The sequence below is a fragment of the Camelus ferus genome, chromosome X, assembly GCF_009834535.1.
Source record: "Camelus ferus isolate YT-003-E chromosome X, BCGSAC_Cfer_1.0, whole genome shotgun sequence".
In the NCBI taxonomy this organism is placed as follows: domain Eukaryota; kingdom Metazoa; phylum Chordata; class Mammalia; order Artiodactyla; family Camelidae; genus Camelus; species Camelus ferus.
Genome location: NC_045732.1, coordinates 7,680,145 through 7,698,913, shown reverse-complemented (window position 1 = coordinate 7,698,913; position 18,769 = coordinate 7,680,145). Strand labels below are relative to the sequence as shown.

Below are 18,769 nucleotides of genomic sequence, written 5' to 3'. Positions count from 1 at the left end.
TGAACCAAGACGGCAAAGCCCAAACCCGTGGACCCGGACGGACGAGTGGGTTCCAGGCCTGGGGTCCGAGACGCAGGCTGAGCCTCAGGGCTCAGGAGAGGGGACGTGAGCAGAATCCGTCATGACAGCCGGCGGGAACCGATCTTAATTGATGAGGTTTTAAGAGTCCAAACTTTTGAGAACAATGGCCTTCGAAATTACAGGAGCATTACTTTGACAATGTATTGGGCTGGAGCAGAAAAAGTGACGCCTGTCGCTCCAGCAGACGGAGCTTAAAACGCAGCACGTTCACAGCCATCATTTCAGTTTCGTCTTTCGATGAAAGAATAGTATTTCCTATGCTCTGTTCTTTCATCTTTTGCTTTTCTCATCTGCATCCTTTGAGTTTGGTTGTTTTGCTTCGTTTCAGGAGAACTGAGAACTTGAACAATGAAAAGACCCAAACCTTTTGCAGGAAATCATTTAAAATTACTGAGAATGTCTCCGATAATTTAAATAATCTTATAAATGCCGTTTATCCTTAAAATAAAAGTTACTTAGGGGAGGCTGTCACTCCATGACCATCATTACAGTGAGATGCAGATTTTTTTTTTCACTCTCGCCTTCAATATTCCCGAACATTAAACAACTAAAAATTACAGAACGTTGAGTCACCCGCAAATATTATTCCAATTTTTTACAGATTAATTTCACTTATTACTTCCATGAAGAAATATGTCATAATTGCAAGGTGCAAATACATCTTATCTACTATTGCCTTTCAGTTTCACGAGTAAGCAGAATATTATCTGGTTAACTTTGAATATTTATTTCTGTTTTGTTTCCATGATGGAAGCCGTGGTAACTATAATTACGCGGGCAAATCAGATTCATATCTTAAGGGCTTCTCGACTTTTCACTGTGTGTGCGCTGTCTCATGGAGCTACGGCGTGTAGTTTGAAACAGCCACGGAGCTCTGCCCGTCCACCGTAGGGCTGCAGGCATCAACCTTGGCTAATTGATAAGCGGCTGTGAGGAGGCCTAGCTGTTCCAATTTTCTGGAATTTAAGACCCTGTAGCGGCATCTTATTTTAAAAAAAAAACAAAAAAAAAAATCTGCCTTGCAGAGTCAGGACATCTGGTCACGTAGGGTCCTCACTGAATAGAGCTGGTATTTACTTAGAATGTTTAAAACTTCGCACTGAAAGAAAGTGCTTCTGAGGGCAAGAATTGACTGAGTTTTTAAGAACCCCTGCACAGACTGCCAGGAAAAATGCGCACAGCCCGTATGCAGGAGAGGGGTCAAACGCCAACCCGGAGCCCTGACATCTGCCCACTGTCAGGACACTGCCTTGCGGAAATCACTCTTCTCAAGAACCCTTAAATGACAGGATGGCAGCCAGCTTTAGGCCAGAACCAGGATGCTCACAAATGCACAGAATTAGTACTTTTCCAAGGTCAGCGCATCAAACGCCTTATTTCTTCTTGTTTAATGACAATTTGCCAACTGTACCTGATTGAACAGTGTCCTCCCACCCTGCGCCCGACCCCAAATTCATTTCCACCCAGAACCTAAGGATGTGGCTTTATTGAGAAACCGGTTGTCCTTATAAGAAAGGGACCTTGGTCACAGACAGACACAGAAGGAATCAACCCTGCCCTCCGCTTGCCTGCAGACTTCTGGTCTCCAAAACTGTGACGGAATGAATTTCGGCTGTTTGGAGACACCTAGTTTGGGGGTAATCTGCTGTCACAGGAAACCAGTACACCCACCGCGTCAGAAAGCCCCCGGCTTGTCTCAAACCTCCCTTCATAAAGCCACGCGCGTTTCTCCCCGCGTCACTCCCCTAATTAAATCCAGATCTCCACGCTGGTTTCTGCCTCAGTTCCCGGCGTCCCCTGTCCGAAGCTGAACACGTTCCGCGCTGAACAAAATCAGTATCTGGCCACCTGTGTTTAAGTGCCCTCTCTTTCTACCCTTGATCCCTAGAAATTTTTATTTTTAATTTTTTTCACTTCTTGACATTTCCTACAGCAAAATCTAATGTTTGAAATGCTAAAAAGCAGACTCATGCAAATCAAGAGCATATGTCAATGTGATTACTGGGTTCTTAAAATAAGGGAAGAATATTTTAAATGATAAAGTCACTTCCAAGAGCATTTAAGGAACATGTGTTTAGACGGCCCATCAGGAAAAGCATTAAAAACATGAGGACTGTTAGCAAAAGATTATTAGTTTAGATTCAAAACCCAGGGAAAACCTCAGGATTCATTTCCTCTAGGATAGAAATCTGCACGTTAACATGCACCTTCACCGTCTCTGCGGTGGAATCGAGCAGCAAGTAGCCACGTCAAAGGGAGGGCCGTTCTGCTAAGGACCTTATGAAAAAATAATCCTTGGGTGGACTTGTTGGTTTGTTTTCTTAATGGGCAAAAAGTCTTCAGAAAGGCCAACATTTCTAGGGCCTATTGTTTTTGGTTTTTAGTATTTTTTTTTTATTATTATTGAAGTAGAGTCAGTTTACAATGTTGTGTCAATTTCTGGTGCACAGCTCAATGCTTCAGTCATACGTGAACATCCATAGATTCATTTTCATATTCTTTTTCACCATAAATTACTTCATTATATTGAATTGAGTTCCCTGTGCTGTACAGTAGAAACTTGTTGTTGATCTATTTTATATATAGTAGTTAGTATCTGCAAATCTCAAACTCCCAATTTATCCCTTCCCACTCCATTTCCCTCTGGTAACCATCAGTTTGTTTTCTGTGTCTGTGGGTCTGTTTCTGTTTTGTAAATCTTTGTTTTCTTATTTTTAGATTCCACATATAAGTGATATCATATGGAGTTTTTCATTCTCTTTCTGATTTACTTCACTTAGATTGACGATCTCAAGGGCCACCCATGTTGCTGCAAAATGGCATTATTTCATTCTTTTTTATGGCTGAGTAGTATTCCATTGTATAAATATACCACAACTTCTTTATCCAATCATCTATTAATGGACATTTAGGTTGCTTCCATGTCTTGTTTATTGTAAATAGTGCTGCTATGAACATTGGGGTGCAGGTGTCGTTTTGAATTATAGTTACCTCTGGATATATGCCCAGGAGTGGGATTGCTGAATTTAGGGCCCATTGTGATATTTCATTTTGTATGTCAATTTGTCTGGGCAACATGGGCTTGAGTATTTGACCAAACGTAGTTCCCGATGTGTCTGTAGGGAGTTTCTGAATGTGGTGGGCCTCGTCTCATCAGTTGCAGTCTGAAAGATGAAAAGGGTTGAATAAGCAGGAACTCCTCTCGCCTGACTGTTGAGCTGGCACGTGGGTCTTTTCCTGCTCTCAGACTCCAACTGAAACATCCACTCTGCTGGGGTCTTGAGCCCTTGACTGCAGCGTGTACCCTCAGCTCTCCTGGGTTTCCCGTTGGTCCACTGCAGATCCTGTAATCGCAGAAGCCAATTCCTCGTAATAAACCTATACTTAGCTATGTGTGTACCTACACCGACATCCACACCTGCACCTACACTATCTGTATTTCTGTCTGGCCGTCCTACTGGTGAGCCCTGCAGAACCCTGCCTAATGCATCTGTGGCCCTGTTTGTGGTCACTGTTTTCATCAGCAAAAGAGGCTTCTCTGAAAACAATACTGCTCCGGATATCTTGCTCTGGTTTCCTGAGGCTCTTCCTTTCCTGGTATAAATTGTACTGAATGTGTACATGCTTTTTACATGTTGCAGATTAAGATCAGGGAGGAGTGTATCTGTTAACCCCAAATAACAAAGCCCTACTGTGTAGCACAGGGAACTATGTTCAGTTGCTTGTAATAATCTATAATGGAAAAGATACAATGAAGAAGAATATGAAGAGGAATATATATATGTATATGTATATGTGTAACTGAATCACTCTGCTACACCCCAGAAACTGACATTGTAAATCAAGTACACTTCAATAAAAAGTAAAATAAAAAAAAAAAAAAGATAGGGGTGGAGTGAACCAGGGGCAACGTGCATGTTTTTCTGTAGATGCATGTCGAACAAGATACGTCTTGTCAGCATAAGACACTCGGTGGTGACGTTTTGGAGAAACAGAAATGGATTCTGAAGTAAACCTGCAAATAAAGAAATCCATGTTATCTGAAATCCCGGATGATTTTAGCCAAGATCCAGTCTGATGTCGCTCATGGTTGCTCACGAGTAATTGACATCGCATCCGTGTGTGTGTGTGTGTGTGTGTGTGTGTGTGTGTGTGTGTGTGTGTCACAATATGTGTATTAAGTAAGGTTCTCCAGACAAACAGAATGAAGAGGAAATAGATGTTTACTTTAAGGAATTGGCTGGTGGGATTCTGGGGGCGCTCACCTTCAAAACCCGTGAGCAAGGCTGCAGATCAGCCTCAATGAACAAAACCTCAGTCTTCGCTTTCTAAGCCTTCAAGTGACTGCATGAGCATAATCAGCTCTACCCAAGTCTGTCAACCCCATTAAGAAAAGATCTTCACTGCAACATCTGGGTGGGTGGTTGACCAAACACATGGGCACCACAGCCTAGCCATGTGGACACAAGATACAATTACGTCTTTAAACTGGAAAACATTGGAATTCGGAAATAAATACCTAGCGGGCATCCTGTGAATGATTCTTACGGTGCGTGGGGTCTTGGTAAAATCTCCGGCGTGCCAGGACCACAGCTGCCTGCCCAGAACTGGGCGAATCTGAGATGAAGGGGGCGCCTTCTGCAGAAGGCGTATTGCATACCTTGTGTCCCCGTCAAGAGGTCCTGGAACAACCTGGTTGGGCAGCATCTGCCTGCTCCCTCTCAAACTGGGGGCAGCCAGTGGCCTCAGCACCTGCACACATCTCTGATTTGACCAAGGGAGTTCTCTGCAGTTTCCTTACTTGTGCTGCAGTTAAATGCTCTTGTCCTGAACCTGTGAACGATATCCCAGCGCACCTGCTCTGGGTGTCCCCAGGACCCACTTCCACCAAGGGACACAGGCTTTAAAAGCACAAACACCAGCCGATGAACTGAACAGGCGTGAGGCGGGGCGAGAGGAGGGCGTCTCAAGGTTGCAGCCCTGTCTGCGGAGATGCCCGGGGAACAGGCAGACAGAGCCGCCCCTGCCAACAGCCCGGAGCCAGCCCCGGACCCTCTGACCAGGGGAGCGGGAATGCTGACCGGGAGAGAGCCCGATGTGGCCAGTTGAATTCACCTTTGCCATAAACTTTTGTCCCGGTGATCTCGTGTAAGGGGGAAGGAAGGCTGTAAGACGTCTCCGGAGAATCAGGAGATAAATCAGAATCTAACTCTGGATGGTGTGTTGGTTGATGCAGCTGACCAAGTGCCAGCAAACACTGCGGACGCAGCTCGGATAGTCTGGCCGGCAAGCACGTACCTGGACGTGTGTTTCTTACTCAGTGAATTCAGCCCAGATGAACGTCGGTATTTCAGAAAATATCAAGCAGCGTTTTTACTTAATTCTGTCAGAATAACTTGCCATTTTATTCAAGCAGGCAGCTGGCCCGTGGTTCATAGCGTCAGCTGCGCGGAACGGTGATGGGTTTCAAATCTGTACATATTACACAGGATTTGGGGGATGGGACATTTTGGTTCCTTGACATTTTCTATGCATAATAATGACTGCAGATTTGCAGAGGAGTTTACTTTAAAAAAAAATCTGAATATCTCCATTCGTCCATTCATCTGTGCTATGGACTAAATTTTGTTGCTCTAAAATTCCTATGTGGAAGCCCTAACCCGCAGTGTATCTATGTCTGGAGACGGGGTCTTTCAAAGAGGTGGTGAAGGTAAAATGAGGTCACTAGGTGGGTCCTGATCCCACAGGACTGGGGTCCTTATCAGAAGAGATGAGGACCCAGACACACACAGAGGGACGCCCACGTGAGGACACAGGAGGAGACGGCCGTCTACACCCCAAGCGGAGAGGGCTCAGGAGACACCAGCCCTGCTCACACCCTGATCTCAGATCCCAGCCTCCAGGACTGGGGGACATAAATGTGTGCTGTTTAAGGCACCTAGAGAGAGCTATTCACAGTGTGCACGCAGGGGGTGGACTTGCTGAAAGCTATCCTACGATGAGTCCTGGTCCCCCAGCCCCCTAGGGACGGAGGAAGGAAACACCACGCAGATAGTCCCCTGTTATGGGCTGAATCACGTCCCTCCACCATCTATATGTTGGCGTCCTGGCCCCCAGGACCTCAGAGTGTGGCTGCGTTTTGATTTTCGGAGAGAAGAAAGTGAAAATTCCTTAAACATCCCTGGGTGGCCATTCCCATTTTTGGAGATATTTTGTAATGCTATTTCCCAAACTTACAAGACGGCATTGAGAGAAGACAAATTTACCAGCCTCAAAAGGCTCCACCCAGCCCCTGAAATGGGTGAGACGACTCTCATTTTCACCAGAGACAAAGTTATTGACTAGAGATGAGGACACAGTTCAGAAAATTACATGATACGTGGTGCTAAAGAAAAAGGTTACTTTCCCACCCAGAAAAGAAACGATTCGAAAATGGAGTTCTGTTTGTAAACTGACCCATCCCGAAACGGAGACTGTTATAAAACACAAATAGCATCGTAGTGCTGCATCCTTCTATTTCATGAAGGGATCAGGAGAGGATATTTGGCTTTGGGGTCAGTGGGCAATTTCATTTCCTTTATCATGTTTTCCAAAGTGTTCACACGTCACTGAACTTTACTTACGTCAGTGAGTGCGTTTAATTCAAAGTAGAATGTATTACAAAATAAGTGATTACTTATAGGTTATACCTAAATTATACAATTATCGTGGACACAAAAAGAAATAGAATTGCCCATTGGAAGATTATAACGTTTTGCACAACGATTTCAAAAAACATTACTACACGTTGAAGCAAGAGCGAATTTGTTTCACGACCACGGTACTTTTCAACCAGCAAATTCACTTTCAAAACACAAATGAACTAAACAAAAGAAATAGAATCGGAATGTCACCTCTCTTCTACCTGGATTGTGTTTATGTGTGATTATCATGTTTATTTTTGCTTTCCTTGCTTTTGTTTTCTTTATGCAAACTGAAAATACAGGAAAATCGGTTACTTGGTCATGAGAAGCCATTCAGTAAGTCAAAGGACAGACTGGTATCATGTACAAAAATCACTTCAATTCACCCAAGAGGCAAATCTTCTAGACAAAGGTGTCTTTTCTTGTTTCAAACATCCCTCCTTCGATATAATGGTTTTTTTGTTTGTTTGTTTTTAATTTTTTTTAATTGAAGTACAGTCATTTACAATGTGACCATCTCTGGTGCACAGCACACCGTCCCAGTCATGCACATACATACATATATTCGTTTTCAAATTCTTTTTCATTAAAGGTTATTACAAGATATCGAGTATCGTTCCCTGTATGATGCAATGTTCATGACAATAATTTAGTTTAGACCTATGTCTGTGGGACAACTGTACTAAGGGTACCTAAGAGCATGGAGTTGGGTACCAGTTCCAGGAAGGCATGTGGGGATGCCCTGTACTTACCATCTATACGCACACACGCGTCGTCTGAAAGTAACGTATGTCTGCATCACAGTATGAGCGTCTGCCTGTGGAACCGTTACTGTAGCCGTTGGCACCTGAATCAAAGACGAGGGAGAAAACCGATTGCATTTCCCTGGTGCTTCCCACACGTGGTGAATTCATCACTCAGCCCTTTCCTCTGCTTTCAGGCACAGAACAGCATACGAGGGTCTCACGTGTCCTTTCTTCACACCGGAAATCAGCAGTTTCCCGTGGGAGCCCTGAATTCCTCTGAATAACCGCCATAACCAGAAACCAAGGTTTAGGTACAAATGGTTTGCTTTCTTCTGTGGGGTCATTGCTTCTAAGTCTTTCGACTGAACTGAGTTAAAGTCTAGTCATTTTTAGAAGTTATGAGTTTTTTATTAATATTTTTATGTGAAATTTAGCATGACCACTTATCTTCATGTGCTTTATTATTTTGTACGTTTGTTTAAATGGACGTATAGTGGATTTACAGTACTGTGTTGGTTTCATGACTACAGCAAACTGATTCAATTACAGATACTTTTTTTTAAATTCTTTTCCGTTATAGGTTATTGAATATAGTTCCCTGTGCTCCACAGTAGGACCTTGTTGTTTCTCTGTTTTATATACAGTAGCTCATATCTGCAAATCCCAAACTCCTAGTTTATCTCCCCACCCCCATGCCCCCTCTCCGATAATCCTAAGTTTGTTTTCTATGTCTATGACTCTGTTTCTGTTTTCTAAATAAGTTCATTTGTATCATTTTTCTTAGATTCCACATATAAATGATACCATATGGTATTTTTCTTTCTCTGTCTGACTTACTTCACTTAGTATGATCATCTCCAGGTCCATCGATGTTGCTACAAATGGCATTATTTCATTCTTTTTATGGCTGAGTAGTATTCCATTGTATAAATAGACCACAGCTTCTTTATCCAGTCATCTGTCGATGGACATTTAGATTGCTTCCACATCTTGGCTGTTGTAAATAGTGCTGTTGTAAACATTAGGGTGCAGGTGTCTTTTCAAATTAGAGTTTTCTATTATTTTGTGTTTGAATCTCTTTTCTCTTACTCTGAAAGGCCTAGCTCCTAATAATATCACTTCAGCTTTTAAAGTTGCAATTTGTGTTGTTATCAATCTATTGGTCATTGTTTTATCCATTTAATATAGTTAGATCCGTTATTTGTTGTTAGTACTAATTTTTTTAACTCTTTGATTTAATTTTATTAGCATATAAAATGTTTATATGGTTGAATGTGAAAACTTAATAAAGACTTACCCTTAGAAAAATTTCACCGTAGGTTCCTTCCAGCTTTTTATGATTCCTTCATTAAGATGGTTTGGGGTTTGTTTTGTTTGTTTGTTTTGTTTTAAAAAAACATGTTTATAGAACAATAAATACAAACAATAAACAACACTATCTAGGTTTTAGTGAAACCCTCATTTATTGCAAAAATCGTTTTGCTGAACCTTACTCATAAGAGATGATTTGGAAGTTAAGGACATCACTATATTAAATAATTACTATTTCAATAAATAGGCAGTTAGGGAAAAAATACGGATTAATTCCTAAGTAGAAGCATCTATTTTTCGTTCTTGTTATTTAAGTTAGGTTTATCAGTGTGTGTGTTGTATATTTTTATAGATGGACACATTTTCTATACAGTTACATTCATTCTATGTATTTTTATAGATGGACACATTTCCTAGAGTTACATTCATTCTTTTACCATTCATTCATGTAGCTAATTTATGGCCATCATCCACATCACCTGCCTTGGCACAGTTCTGTCACCTCAAAATTTTTCTCTGTTCTCCTGATACCCTTTTTTCCAACCCACAGCCCATGGCAGATGCTCAACTAACATTTTTTGCTGTAGTTTTGCCTTTTCCAGAAAGTCATGTGAATGGAATCATGCTACATGTCAGCTTTGGAATCTGGCTTCTGTCCCCTGAATAAAGCACTTGTCCCTGTGAGAATCCAGGTCACTGTGTATATTAGTAGCATTTTTTTTTAACTGTTGAATAATATTCCAGTGTATAGATGCCCCAGAATATGATTTGTTCACCAGTTCATGGACATTTGGGTGGTTTCCAGTCTTGTGCACTTAAGAATATATACAGAGGGAACTCTAATTCAAAAAGATACATTCACCCCAATGTTCACAGCAGCACTATTTACAACAGTCAAGACATGGGAGTAAGAGGACACGAATGAATTCATCTATAAAACAGAAACAGACTCACAGACGTAGTAAACAATCTTAACGGTTACTGGGGAGAGGGGGTGGGAAGAGATACATTTGGGAATTTGAGGTTTGGAAAGGTTAGCCACTATATATATAGATAAGAAACAAATTTCTTCTGTAGAGTACAGGGAACTAAATTCAGGACCTTGTAATAACCTTTAATGGAAAAGAATGTGAAAACAAATAGATGTGTGTATATGCATGACTGGGACACTGTGCTGTGCACCAGAGATGGACACATTGTAACTACTGCACTTCCATTAAAAAATAATACAAAATAATAAATTTTTATTTTGAGAACGTGATAAAATCTGTCAAATCTAAAAATACGCATATTTTTGTCTTGGTGATAAATGTAGATTTCCTGAACAGAAATAAATGAAGATATCGATAAAAATAATAATAAATTTTTTTAAATAAAAATAAAGAGAATAAACTTACAAACATCCACATAGGAGTATTCGTGTGAAGACACGTTTTTATTTCTTTCGGGTAAACACTTGGGGGTGGGGTGTCTTGTTTGAATGATCAAGGAGGGACTAGACTTTATCAGAGACCGCCAAGCTACATCCCAGAGTGTCTGTACCAATTTGCACCCCACCACCGGCCGTGAGGGAGCCCTCCAGGTGTCTGGTATCCACACTAGTCCTTGGCAATGCCGGGTTAATATTTGGGGAGCTTCTGTTGTTGTTCTGGCTGTCCTTTTGAGACACGTGTGTCGTGGTCCCCCACCGGATTGCATTTTGCATTCCTCAGGGACGAATGAGGTTGAGCGTCCTTTCCTGTGTGCCATTTCCCTGCCACCCATCCATCTTCTTTGGAGATATTTTCCAGTCTTTTATCCAGTTGATTAATTGGTCAATTTGTTGTCTTTTTTGTTGACTGTTGACGATTCTTACTTGAGAGTCAAGTCCTTTTCCAGATGCGTGTCTTGCGAACATGTGCTTTCAAACTGTGGTTTTTTATTTTTTATTTTCTCAGTGACATTTATTTTTCTTTCATAGAGCATGATTTTTTGGTCGTTTCTGGACCAAATTCCTATTTCAGAGACTTAACCATATCAACTGGCCTGAGGGATTCGACAAGATGATGAATGTCTTAAAAGAGTGAACAGGAGAGAGTGGAGAAAAAGGCTTTCCTTTCTCGGAAGCATGCTGCAGGCAGACTCTGTGCTAAATGCATTAGTGCCTTTTGCTAGGGGCGTGTTCCCTGTCCGTGGAGTGATAATGGAAGGCTAGACCTGTCTGGGCAAGATTGCTTAGGGAAGTTTCCTAGAATCAACGGATTTATAGGACGTGAATTCAGGGAAACTATCTCATGACCTGTGTAACTGTCAGCCTTTAAAATGAAGCTGGGCCAATGGAAATATTCCGTTGAATGAAGGGAAATGGGTAAAACGGGACGAAGATATAAGGAAGGCTTGCAATCTGGGTTAATAAGGATGGAGTTTTGCACTACCCGTCAGTTAACATCTATAAACGTAATAGAACTTCATGCATTAGAAATGGGCAAATGAAGAAACAGTTTGCAGAGAGGAGGTAGTTAGGTTTCATTTATTTATTCGTAAGCGGGGTACTGGGGGCTGAACCCACGACCCTGAGCACACTACCCCTGAGCTACCCTCCCCTGCAAAAAGTATTTTTGATAAAGACATCGTAGTTGCTCTAAATATCCAGCCTGCTCTCCTGGCCGGTGTAGGAGAACCGCGTGGGAGGGATGGCGTCCTGCCCCCATCTGGGAGTCCTTTTAGTCTTTCCCGTTACACTCTACCTACGGGTTTGTGGTTAGAACACACAAAGTCATCGGGACATGTGCCTGTGATCGCACGCTGATTTTGAAATTGCCCCGGCGGTCCTACCTTAATCTAAGCTACTTTGCGTCTCTGTTTCCGCAGTGAAGAGATGTTTTAGCTCAGGGCTGTCAAAGGTTCGGAGATAAAAACCCAAGTCGTTAACCACACTCGATGTAATAAAGGAGCTCGGTGTAGGTGACGGATCTTTAAAGAGTCCTCTCCCCAGAGATGAATAGTTACCACTTATGCCCCAGGGGTCTGTGCTGGATCTCACGGCATAGGGTTATGTTTGTTGACAGACACACACACACACATATACGCTCACAAGACTTATTTTGTTTCTATATAATTTGCACATATAAATATAATTATGTACATGTCCACACAAGTATGTATCAACATGTACACAAGTGTGAATGTATATTAATATATGTGTATATACTTTAATTATATAATTAACAATATGCACCATGTATATTATATACTATGTATATTTTGTCTATGCATATATGCTAGAAGTCTAGGACTCCAATCCAGATGAGAACCTACACTTTCTGGAAAGAATGACTGTATCACAGTGGCAATCTCAGCCATGCCCGTTTTCCCACAGGACTGTAAATAAACTTTTTACAGACTAACAGGATCTTACAATACTGGGTATCAATTCAATAGAACTGAAATCAGAAGCCAGCGTTGGGGGAAAAAAAAAAAAAGCATTACATTTGGTAGATGAGTCAGGCATGAAAAATAAGCTCACGCACCCTTCAGCTCTTGGAGCAAAAATTACAAGTGCCTGATGACAAGACCCGTGGAAGGTGCCGGTTTCATGTTCAGCACATGGTTCGCGTGTGAGAAATAAGAAAAATTCTAGCAACGGTTCATGCTAAGGGCCCTTTAAGAAATGACCGTCTCTTATTAATTTGAGGATCAGATCTAAGAAGTGAAATCCTCAAGGCTCGTCCAGGACAATTAGTCCTCACGCCCCCAAAGAGTAGGGATAAAGCAAACAAATGTAATTAGATGTGCACAGGGATCTCTGTCTTTGGAGACTTGGATTTAATAAAACAAGAGAAAAACTCTGAAGGTGTTGGGTGAAAGCAAACCTCTCGAGCAGGCTCATCGGTGTCCGGTGCTTCGGCTTAATTTATAACTCTTGAAACCAAAAGGACAAGCCAGTGTTTCTTCCTCTTCTGCACAGTCTCCTCTGAAGACAGACCTTACCAGTCCTGTCAAAGGATATCCAACTATCTTGCGCTGAAAAGAACGTGATGGGGAACCACGTTCTGAAAAGTGCTATTGTTACCGTCCCCAAATTCCATGAACGGAGGGGTCAGTCTGACCCTGTGTCATTGCTGCTTGTGGTCTGAATCCCCCAGGACAACAGTGACAAGAGGAGTGTGAGCCGTGAATGTTTAACGCACACCTACGCGTCCAACAACAGTGGAAGACGTTGTGGGAACACGGCGATTTGGGGGTTCCCTGGACGTACTTAACATCATCTCGTTCCACGGAGAACATAATTAAATTGCTTTGGGTCAGAATAGGTTTCCATCATGCTCGTGGCTGGGTCTCTTAGCAACAGAGTCTGATTAAACATCGCACACAGAAGATATTCAAATATCTCCTATGCTCCCTGCTTAAAATACACCTCGTTTCTCGAGTGATGAATCACGTCCACAAGTGTACTTTGCAGGCACCACTTACATCCACGGGTAAACTTGAATCATCAGGGCGCCTGCCGTAAATTAAATAACTCCACGCTTCGCCGACATGATCGGTTTGCCTTTTTGCAAAGTGGCTCGGGGCTGTTAGTCCCCAAATAACTAGAACGTTACTTTTATACATGGTAGCAAGTTACGAAGAACAAATGTAGCTGCGGTGGCTCGTACCTGCTCAGGGTTGAAACATTTCACTTGCAAGTTAGCGAGTGAATTGTATGTTTATAGGTGGAATAAAATTCTTGCAAAAATGCTCATCAAAGCAGCATGTAAAGCATGCTTCTCCCTCTTTCCTGAAGGCTGTGTCCTTCAGAATGGGTCGGGAGAAGGAATGCATGATCACGAGACTCCTAATTTGTTGACTGTCGGGTCGGATGAAGTGGGAGCAACTGTGAAGCCCGTTTTGCAAAAAATGTTCTGAAACAGGTATTTGCTGCCATTAGGAGCCACGGTTTGGTTTAACGAAACTAAGATTAGAAACGCATTTTCTTATGGTTACCAGGAGGGGAAGGGGGTGGGAAGGGAGGAATTGGGAGCTCTAGATTTGCAGATACTAACTAATATACATAAAATAGATAAGCAAAGAGTTTATACTGTAGAGCAGAGGGAACTATATTCAATATCTTACAGTGACTTATAGTGAAAAAATATGAAAAAAAAGTATGTTCATGTATGCCTGAAGTATTGTGCTGTACACCAGAAACTGATAACATTTTAAACTGATTATACTTCAATAAAAATATATTTTAAAATATTAAAAAAATGTAAAATATATTAAAATACAAAAATATTAAAAAATAAAAAATAAAAAAATGCATTTTCTTGGCTCTATTGTACCATTCCTATTTACTAAGACTCTTAACAGGTTGAATCATGTAACTGCCATTCCTGTAGGTCAAAAATGACAATTCTGCCTGGTTCAACTAGATAATGAATGTTCAAAGATGTTCTGAGGTTTCTCAGGCTAGTGATGTCCCCACCGCCACTCTCCCTCCACTAGCTGGGAACTTGTGATTCATGTTATAAAATTTTCACCAGACTTACAGGGCATTTCCAGATTCTGTTATGTCTTTCTCCTAAAAAATTTTTTTAAAGAATGAAGGCAGCATAAGCAAAATAATGGTTTACTGACTTCCTAAAAAATTAAGGCAGATTATGAGAAACCTACATATCACCATTATTAAACCCCTTCATCTTCAGAACTATCAAGACATTAACGTAAACCGACTTCATGATTTCGGGCCAGCGTCACCATTTCCATGCATGAAAAAGAAAAATATTGCAATATAGTGAAAACGGAACTCTAAAATTATACAATTATATCAGTTATAAAATTATACATTATCTCAAGTCATAAAAATGGTAAATTATATAAAATATCCAAATGATAAAAATTAGTAAATTATCCAAAAACCAAGGAAGGGGCAACCATCCATCTCTACCAGCATGAAGTTTTGCAGGAAGGAAGCTGATGGGGATGCTGTTATAGTGAGTTGGGAATAGCTGAGCCCTGTGATTACATTTCAGACTTTTTTTTTTTTTTTTTTTGCTTTTTTTAATTGAAGTAGAGTCAGTTTACAATGTTGTCTCAATTTCTGGTGTGCAGCACAGTGCTTCAGTCATACATGAACATACATAGATTCGTTTTCATGTTCTTTTTCACCATAAGCTACTACAAAATATCAAATACAGTTCCCTGTGCTGTACAGTATGAACTTGTTTATCTGTTTTATATATACCAGTCAGTATCTGCAAATCTTGAACTCCCAATTTATCTCTTCCTAACCCCTTCCCCTGTGGTTTATTTATATAATGGAATACTACTCAGCCATAAAAAAATAATAAAATAATGCCATTTGCAGCAATATGAATGTCCCTGGAGAATGTCACTCTGAGTGAAGTAAGCCAGAAAGAGAAAGAAAAATAGCATGTAATATCACTCATATGTGGAATCTCAAAAAAAAAAAAAAAAAGACAAATGATGTTATTTATAAAACAGAAGCAGACTCACAGACATAGAAAACAAACTTATGGTTACCAGGGGGCAAAGGGAGTGGGGAGGGATAAATTAGGAGTTTGAGATTTGCAGATACTAACTACTATGTATAAAATAGATAAATGACATGTTTCTACTTTAGAGCATGGGGAGCTATATTCAATATCTTGTAGTTACCTGTGGTGAAAAAGAATATGAAAAGGAATATATGTATGTATACATATGACTGAAACATGATGCTGGGCACCGGACATTGACACAACACTGTAAGCTGTACTACAAGAACATAAAAAAGACACTTTTCAGTGTGGATGTGCTTGAATTTACAATTAGATTGTTGACCCCAGATTTTTGTCTTCATCTTGCCCAAAGGCCAGGGTTAAGATTTGACACCTGCCTAGAATTCACTTGGGATGTCGAAATCCTTGGTTGAAAACTTTTTTCATGGGAATACAAACCACACCCACATGACGGGTGAAAGTATTTTAGCTTCCTCCCCCACACTGGCATCACAGGGACATCACAGACATACCTGATGGGACTCCTGGATGGATTAAAAGGGACTCCGGAAGACAAAGTATCCGGACTACAGCAGTGTCCAGTTAAATCCCGCCTCGGTTCCCCAGCTTTCTGCCTCGAGAAGAGGGGTCGCATGCCTAATGCCGTCCGGAGCGTGGAGTTGCCCCCAAAGGGTTAACGTTCAGGAGAATCCTAGCACGGCCAGGGCAGCTCTTAGAAAGCAAGCTCACGTTTCTACTTGTAAACCCTGCTGGTTGGCCACTAACAACTTGTCTTCACTTGAAAGGCAACACCTTGTAAGTTTACACTCACATGTGATTCTATAGTAATAAAAACAGAAATTTAAGGATAGGGCAAATGGCTTTCTCCTGTGCCCTGAGCAATTCTTGGACCTTCATGGTGGAGTTGGCGGGGCTGGGGGTTCCCATTTGGAACTGGCTGAACTGGGCTGCATTATCAGGACCGTCTCAGAAGTAAGCAAAAACCTCAGAGGAACCCTGTGATGTAAGAAAAGCAAAAGTAAACAGGTGGGAGCAGGTTAACTTAAAAAAGCTTCTGCAGTCAACAGAATGAAAAGGCAACCTATGGGATTCGAGAAAATATGCACAAACCATGTATCTCATAAGGGGTTAATATCTTAAGTGCACAAAGAATTCATACAACTCAGCTGCAGAAACGAAGACAATAACCTGATTCTAGATTGGGCAAAGGGTCCAAACAGACATTTCTTCAAAGGCGGCGTCCAGATGGTGAACCGGTCCGTGGAAAGACACTCAGCATCACTCGTCATCAAGAAAATGCAAATCCAAATCGCAGGGAGATGCCATCTCACACCTGTTAGGATGGCTTTAGTCAAAACCACAAGAGGTAACAAGTATCAGTGAGGATGTGGAGGACAGGGAACCCTCTTGCACTGTTGGTGGGAATGTAAACTGGTGCAGCCACTGTGGAAAACAGTGTGGGGGTTCCTCAAAAAATTAAAAATAAAGATGCCATATGATCCAGCAATCCCACTTCTCGGCATTGAGCCAAACAGACTGAAATCAGCATCTCAAATCAGTGTTTGCACCGCCATGTTCAATGCAACACAATTCACCATAGCCACAATATGGAAACGACCTAAGTGCCCATCAGCAGACGAAGCGGTAAAGAAGATGTGATATAGTGCACACATACACACATGCACACACGCACACACACGGTGGAATTTTATTCGGTGTTTTAAAAAAGGGAAATATTGCAGTTTTCAATGACATGGATGGACATTAAGGACGTTAAGCTAGACAACTGTTGTGTTATATTCACTTATACATGGAATCTGAAGTAATCAGACTCATAGAAGCAGAGAGGAGACTGGTGGTTGCCAGGACCTGAGGGGAGGAGGAGGGGGAGGTGACGGTCACAGGATACAAAGTTTCGGTTATGCAAGGTGAGTACATTCTGGAGATTCGCTCCACAGCAGAACTGCAGCAATTTTAAAAAAGCATATACTGATGGGTAGCCTGTCAGATATTTATCAGGTCTGAGTTTGAGAGTAGGTTTTATCCTGGCCCCAACTCATACTCATAAAAATGAACCCAGGAACCCTGGGGGGAGGGCACAGCTCAGGGGTAGAGCACGTGCCTCGCATGCATGAGGTCCTGGGTTCAATCCCCAGTGCTGCCATTTAAAACCAAAAATTTTTTTTTATTAAAGTACAGTCAGTGACAATGTGTCAATCTCTGGTGTACAGCACAGTGTCCCAGTCATGCATATGCATACATATATTCGTTTTCATATGCTTTTTCATTAAGGGTTATTATAAGACATTTAATATAGTTCTGTGCTATACAGAAGAAACTTGTTTTTTTAATCTGTTTTTATATATGTTGGTTAACATTTGCAAATCTCAAACTCCCACATTTATCCCTTCCCGACTCCCTTTCCTCTGGTAACCATAAGATTGTTTACAATATCTGCAAGTCTGTTTCTGTTTTGTAGATAAGTTCATAGTGTCCTTTTTTTTTCTTTTTTTTTTTTTAGATTCCACCTATAAGTGATATCATGTGATATTTTTCTTTCTCTGACTTACTCCACTTAGAATGACAATCTCTAGTTCTCTCCATATTGCTGCAAATGGCATTATTTTAGTCTTTTTTATGGCTGAGTAGTATTCCATTGTGTATATACTACATCTTTTTTATCCACTCATCTATTGATGGACATTTAGGCTGTTTCCATGTCTTGGCTGTTGTAAATAGTGCTGCTATGAACATTGGGGTGCTGGTGTCTTCTGTAATTAGACCTGCTGAACCACACACCCCATTGCCTTCGGGTGCAAACATCATCTGACATGTTTGTGTGACAAACTGTAAAGTGCTCACTCCCCCCATACATTTCTGAGCCTCGTCAGGAAGGAAGGGACCCTCTCTACCCAGCTAGGTCTGAACCACAGACAGTGAGAAAGTGAACAAACTCTAAGGGACCTGGGACACCTGAATGGATCTCTCTGTATAACACGGAATGGAAGAAACCAGAAATAAAACAATACATGTGCTACATGCCCATTTGTATGAAACCCCAAACCCACACTCTTAGGCATGAAAGTTTAGAAAAGAACAAGGAAGGAACTGCTACGAAATTCAGGATAGAAGTTATTACCTCCAGGGCAAACAGAGGAATTGCTGGGGAGGGCTTCCAGCTGCTGGCAGTGCGCTGTTTCTTGGCAGGGTGGTGGTTCTGTTCCATGTCCTTCAGAAAGCTGTTCGTTTATTTTTCAGCTGTTTTTTTGAATGCATCTCTTATGGCATCGAAAACGTTTACAAAGGAAGAAAAAATAAAGGATCTGAATGGCATACATAATCTTTATCTGCAAGGGAAATGGAGGAAGTACACTTAATTTCTGGGTTCGGCAATACCGAGGGACATATCAAAGAGGTTTGAAGTGGATGCTAAGTGTGACTTTATCACCATCCACCGTCACCACCA

General features: G+C 41.4%; 1 non-coding gene across 1 annotated transcript; it reads left to right on the top strand.

The window, feature by feature from the left end:
* The first annotated feature begins 17,395 nt into the window (after positions 1–17,395).
* Positions 17,396–17,467, top strand: TRNAA-CGC. Its single transcript has one exon. It is a non-coding gene; the product is annotated as a tRNA-Ala (tRNA).
* The last annotated feature ends 1,302 nt before the right edge of the window (positions 17,468–18,769 follow it).